This window comes from Haliotis rubra, unplaced genomic scaffold, assembly GCF_003918875.1.
Source record: "Haliotis rubra isolate DU_JTF1 unplaced genomic scaffold, ASM391887v1 Scf947, whole genome shotgun sequence".
In the NCBI taxonomy this organism is placed as follows: domain Eukaryota; kingdom Metazoa; phylum Mollusca; class Gastropoda; order Lepetellida; family Haliotidae; genus Haliotis; species Haliotis rubra.
Genome location: NW_025767687.1, coordinates 52339 through 59390, shown reverse-complemented (window position 1 = coordinate 59390; position 7052 = coordinate 52339).

Here is a 7052-nt window from a genome sequence, read left to right as displayed (position 1 = left end):
ACATAACACCTCAGCAGCCCGTAATACAAATTAATATGAGCGTATTAGTGAAAAAAGAAAATTATTTCAAACTGGTGCTTGCAAAATATTGCGCATCCGCCGGTATACAACTACTGCAAACTCTCAACATCGTTGGGCTTATGCAATGACATAGCTCGTAGAGATGAAACACCAGTGAGCGGAGCTTATACGCACTCGCTGAGCCAGACAACCGTGTTGCCATGCAGGCGTCATAGGGCATTGTTTCGAGATTGTGCTTTCGAACAAAATCACATTACATTACGTAAAAGGGTATTATGACGTATTTTTAAAGTTTGTGGTGCTGAATTCTAAAGGTAGGCCCATTATTGTAATACTGGTCTTGCATTTGCCGCAATTAATTAAGTAAGAGTAAAGGGGTAAAAATTAAAAATTACGCAACTTTCTTTTAGTTGATAATGCATACAATTCTTTGAAACCAAGGGTGGAGACGAATTTGCTGTGTCCCTGTCATTGGATCCACAACAATATCTTCTCGACTACCAGGTAACCAATCAGAGTACCCTGAAAGGAAAGGATGAGTCCCCTGTTGAATATAAGTGTGTGTTAACACAGAATCACAATTAATACCTTATAAGTATTTTTCAAAAAGGCATTCTCCACTATCTTTACCGACCGCCTCCGTGGTGTAGTGGTTAGAGCGTCCGCCCGGAGAGCGGAAGGTCGCGGGTTCGATCCCCGACCACGTCATACCAAAAGACGTTAAAATATGGTACTTGTTGGTCCCTGCCTGACGCTCGGCATTAATGGGTAAAACAAGGACTGGTCGGCTCGGAGTCAGTATACTGTGTCTGAGTGGGGTATTCATGCTTCACTGCGGTATGGTATCTCAGTGGGCTATCACTATAAAACCAGCTTCAGTCTGGGCTAGTACAAGCAGCCGCACATACACATACACACGCATGCACGTCGTCATATGAGCGATATATTCTCAAGCACGACGTTAAACCCAATTTCACCTCATCTCACTATCTTTCCCCATATATTTGTGTTAATGGTAGCTTAAAGAGGGTTGTAGTTTCTTGGAACGAGAGACCTCACTGCAAGAGAAGAAGATTGTGCAATATAATCACTAAAATGACAGTGATAAAAGTGAGTTAAAATGCATAGTCAGCAATATTTCAGCCATATCGTGACTAAAAAGGTCATGCTTAAATACGAGTTAATGTTACATTTTAAAATCTGTCTGTGAAGGACTGTAAAACAACTAGAATGTCACAGTTCAAGATTTAAGACTAGCATGTGTCTTAAAGTATCTACTATCTAGGACCTTAAAATGTAAAAACAGGCTATAGATCACCAGCAAATGAAGGTTGATCACCATACTTACAGTGCCGGGATAGCACCATCCCATCAGCCGCTGGTGTAGTGAGATTTATCTATTATTTCAACCAACAAATATTCTACGATTAAAAGTTTGACTTTGAAAGTTTTGGGAATTACGTATCCTCTCAGTAGGACAATAACTGTACAACAGTTAAACCCCCAGTTTAACCCAAGCATACAGCCTCTAACCATCTACATTGCAACTTTGACTCTACCAGTATTAAAATAATCAACTATCTACACAATGTCAAAATCTATTAATTAATTTAATTTCTTTTAAAAATCCAAGCATTTTAAAAAATGGGGAGCAATATGATTAAAAAGATCCTTTGTAGATCAAACATTGAAATAATTATTCTTTGTGATGGGAAATCAATTCTGTCAAGAAGGACTTCACTGCTTCACTGTGATTCTTTCATCACAAAATGGAGGATCCTCACATCTGAACAAATATTCGTGGGTATATCTCGAGTGGCCAATGTGACATCGTCGCATAATGACCTCTTCAAATCTGGACTGACAACCTGAATGAACTGAACTTTATTTACACTCTGGCCGCGTTCTGCGGCATTAGAGGTACATGTTTACATCATAATGTACATTATAAATACAGGCATGTAACATAAAGTGGTCATATTAACATATTGCTTGGTTGCAATAATAAACTGTCTGTACATACATTTAACCAGTTAAATAAACATTGTTACACTCGTCCGTTACTGATTATTTTTGTGGGGGCGTTGCTTGAAGTGAGACATTATTATTTTGCAAAATATTGCAAATTTCCTAATTGTTCCTAGTTTGTTAGAGTGAAAAAGCTGATTCATTTTGTGCATATTCGGATTTCTACAGAAATAGTTGGTAATATATGTTTCCTTTCTTGGGCCGTCTCCAACATCGTTTGCATTACAGAGAGTACATATTCTTTCATTTGGGTGAGTTTTGATCCATCGTCCTGTTTCAATTGGCCATGGTTTGAAGTTCTGAAATTAAGTAACGCCCTATTCGATTATTATAGGTAATAAATTCAGATAGGTTTCATATTTCAATTCAGAATGTTTTAAAATATTATAAATACCCAAGTAGGTGTAACCAATTCTTGGTTATATTTGATGTAACTTATTGATATCTACCTGAGTGCCCCACTTCTTCTGCGACCGCATCCGTGGTGTAGTGCTTAGAGCGTCCGCCCGGAGAGCGGAAGGTCGCGGGTTCGATCCCCGACCACGTCATACCAAAAGACGTTAAAATATGGTACTTGTTGGTCCCTGCCTGGCGCTCGGCATTAATGGACACAACAAGGACTGGTCGGCTCGGAGTCAGTATAATGTGTCTGAGTGAGGTTTTCATGCTTCACTGCGGCATGGTATCTCAGTGGGCTATCACTATAAAACCAGCTTCAGTCTGGACCAGCTTCAGTCTGGGCTAGTACAAGCAGCCGCACATACACATACACACGCATGCACGTCGTCATATGAGTGAAATACTCTCAAGCACGACGTTAAACCCAATTCCACCACCACTTCTTCTGTATTAGATCACGGCTATATGCTCCAATCACGGCTTTATAGTCAGTGTATGGGTTAGAAATGTTGTCGCAGGTTTGTCGGCCATTGTGTTACCAGAAATTCCAACATGGCTTGATTACCAATGTAGAAAATCGTATTGGCAAATATCAAGAACATTATGTAATTCAATTATTTCAATTAACAGTGTATGTTTAAAGAGTGTCTGAGAAGATGATATATTGTTTATATTTAGGGTGTTTATTGATATATTTAAGAGCTGTTAATATGGCGTTTGCTTCTGCTGTAAAAATAGAGCTGTTATCCGGTATTCTTGAAGATATTGTCCTGGATCCAGTGACAGTGCCACAAGCCACTGGGCCACCATCCTTGGATCCATCTGTAAATAAGGATTTGTATGTACTTTATTTAAGTTTAGTTAGTTAAATTCTTGTCTGTAATTCATTTGTTTTAGTGATCTTTTAAGTAGTAAGTGTTAGGTCGTTGATTTTGAAAAGGACATGTGGTCGTCGCTGCAGTTTGCACTACCCGGGTTCGATTCCCCACATGGGCACAATGTGTGAAGCCCATTTCTGGTGTCCCCCGCATGATATTGCTGGCATGTTGCTAAAAGCGGCGTAAAACCATACTCACTCACTCCTTGCTATCTTTCTATCGATCTTTTAGAAAATGCATATTGAAACAGTGCAAAGGCTTTATTGGGAATTAGCAAAGCAGAGACTTAAATGTCTATTCATTATAACTTGACTTAAATATATAATGGCAGGCTGACAGGCTGACAGGCTGACAGGCTGACATTTCAACATGATGGCTAAATATATCCAAAATGAGCAAACCTGATACATATGGTTCCAGAAAAGTATATATATAATGTAACATTGTGACAGTAATTGCTTTAGGTTTTTGGTGAATGGTGAAACTGGCTTATCATTTTTCATACCATTTATGGCTTGGAACCAAAGCATATGCTTGCTGTTACTTATAAAGTTTAGCTATAAACTGCCAAATATGTCACCAAAGAATTAATGGGTAGGTTAAGAAATTGGGATGTTATTGAGTGGTTGTTTCTCGAACGTTTCAAAGCAAAGTTCTGTAAATTTATTCCAGGAGTTGGCTCAGAGTCTTACAACGTTGCAGAGCTAGAGGGATGTGGACGCTTGGGTATTCATGTTGAGACTCTCACTGGATGTATGAAACTCTGGTTTAAAATCCTTGGTATGTTTAAAACATGTTAGTTAAATTAGACGCAGTCGGAAGAAAAACGTTATATTATCCTTTGGTTATGGTATTGTTTGGGAAGCTCAATGTGGTTCAACGGGTCCTTAGAGTCACAACTTACAAAAAAAGAGAGAGAGGAGGGCGGGAGGGAGCGAGTTGCTATAAACAAACATGGTTTACTGAGGTGTCAGAATTGGTCATGTTCAATGTTATGAGTTCAACGGGTTCTTATAGTCACAACTTTCAAAGAGAGAGAGAGAGAGAGAGAGAGACTGGTTGAAGTATTGATACATCATATATTCACTTTCCATGTTAAGTCAACTGTGCCAGTGCTCTATTCTGGGTATGTAAAATATATCTTATTACTATAATTACTGTTTATTGAATATATTACACTGTGCATTCACGTTTTATGGTGATCATTGAATATAAGAGTCGGTAGAGAGAGAGAGAGAGAGAGAGAGAGAGAGAGAGAGAGAGAGAGAGAGAGTTGTTATAAACAAACATGGTTTACTGAGGTGTCAGAATTGATCATGTTCAATGTTATGAGTTCGTTGTTATTAGAAACCTTTCATTTTTCTTTACCTTTTTCTCTGTTTGGTACAGAAATTCAAAAGAAAGGTGTTCCTTCACACAGGAAAAAAGAATAAAAACATAATTAAGTATATAACGGATATTTCATCACAGGGCTTGCGGATAACGATATTTGTGCGCAGTTCGGGCATCTAAGTTCTTATCTTTGGCCCCGAAAGAGTGTTTGTTTCATTAGTTTTCTTGACGATGTCATTAAATCTAATCAGTGTAGGTACTTTAATTTGTGCTAACCTATCAGTTACAGGAGTGGCGATCATAATATAATGAATTTGAGTTTAAAAACAAATAAACATTGAATACACGATGGCCTGAATCAAATTAAATTTTGCTTGGAGTGACGTCTTCCACAAATGCCATGCATATAGGTGTCTGGATGCATTTGTGAGTGAGTGAGTTAAAATTTAAAGTCACATTGGCAATATTTCAGCCATATCGTGACTAAAACTAGTTCTAATTTCATAATACATACATATAATATATAAAACCCTGTCAACGAAGGGCAATAAAATTACTAGAGTATCACAGATTGAGTTAAAACTAGCTAGCATATATCTTTAAAAGTAGAAAAGCATGTTTGGACAATACAATGTAACAATGGGCTATAGATCGCCAACAACTGAAGGTAGATCACCATACTAGGGACCATGGGGACTTACAGTGCCTTTGCAACCTGCATGGACCCAAGTTGGATTTGCACCATCCCTTCAGCCACTGGAGATTGTAAGATAACTTAGCCGAATATTAAAATAACAAAAATGCTACGATTAAAAAATTTGGTACGATTACATTTTACTTTGAAAGTTTTGGGTCTTACGTACCCTCTCAGGAGGATAATAATTTTACGATACTTTAACCCAGCCACTAACAATCACAGTTACTAATTTATACTACCACGTTTAACATACCATTGATCTGTTTACAAATCACTTAACAAATCTAATTCTTTTAAAAAAATAATTAAATGAGAACTGACTATATTAAAAAGATCCTTCATAGTTTTTACTTTGAAATAGTTATCCCTTGTGATGGAATATTCAATGCAGTCAAGCTTGACTGCGATCCTTTCATCACAAGGGATACAAAACGGAGGATCTTCGCCTTTCAGTAAATATTCGTGAGTATATCTAGTATGGCCAATGCGACACCGTCGCATAATGACCTCCTCAAATCTGGACTGACAACCCAAGTAGGTGTAACCAATATAAGGTTTTATTGCATGTAATTTATTGATACTTGCCTGGGTGTCCCACTTCGTCTGCATCAGATCACGGATGTAGGTTCCATTGCTAGCTCTGTAATCAGAGTATGGGATAAGAAGTGGTGTCACAGACTTGTTGAGTGCTGCCTTAGCAGCAAGATCAGCCATTGTGTTCCCAGAAATGCCAACATGGCTTGGTAACCAACAAAAGACGATGTCGCATTGGCCAGTGCAAGTTCATTGTACAATTCAATAATTTCTAATAAAAGTGGATGTTTACAAGAAAGATTTTTAACAGCCTGAAGGCAAGAAAGAGAATCGGAAAAGATGATATATTGTTTATATCTACGGTGTTTATTAATATATTTAAGAGCTGTTAAGATGTCGTTTGCTTCTGCTGTGAAGATAGAGCTGTTATTTGGTAATCGAGAAGATATTGTTCGGGATTCAATGACAGTGGCACATGCAACCGCGCCACCATCCTTGGACCCATCTGTAAATAAGGATTTATATGTATTATATCTAGTTTTTAGTTGATTATATTCTTGTTTATATTGCTATTCATTAGTTTCAGATTTCGTGTCAGAGTTAGGTCTACTGTATACGATCTGTCTACCACCACACTGTCTTCTGTATGCGACCTTTCTTCAAAAGCGGGGTGTACTGTATACGATCTGCCTACCACACAAACACAAAAGAAGAACAATTGGAAGAGATTGTAGAAGAACAAAGAGAAACAAAAGAAGGTATAAAAAATATTGGACATATGCTGGAAACTATATAAAAATGGACAGACATTTCTATTGCTGCTATGGCAGCATGGAGAGTTGCGAAAGCTAGTTGCGAAAGCTACATACAAAACAATTGGCCACTCTGGCAGTCGATCAATTTCCTCACATCCCTTGGAAAGAAGCCCAAGCCAGTGCTCTATGGACATCCTGTCGGGTAGTAGGGCTTCCCATTTGGGAAACACAAACTCTATCGATTCTCATTCTTTTCCGAAATGGGCGAGTAGCAGACGTTGCCAAGCCTACACAGAAACGCCCCCCCCCCCCCCCCCCCCCCCAACCAACCAACTTAGCTTTCCTATTCCGCCGTCGTCTCGAATAGTTTCTTGTAGCTAGCCATGTACTGGAATAGTTTCTCCAGTC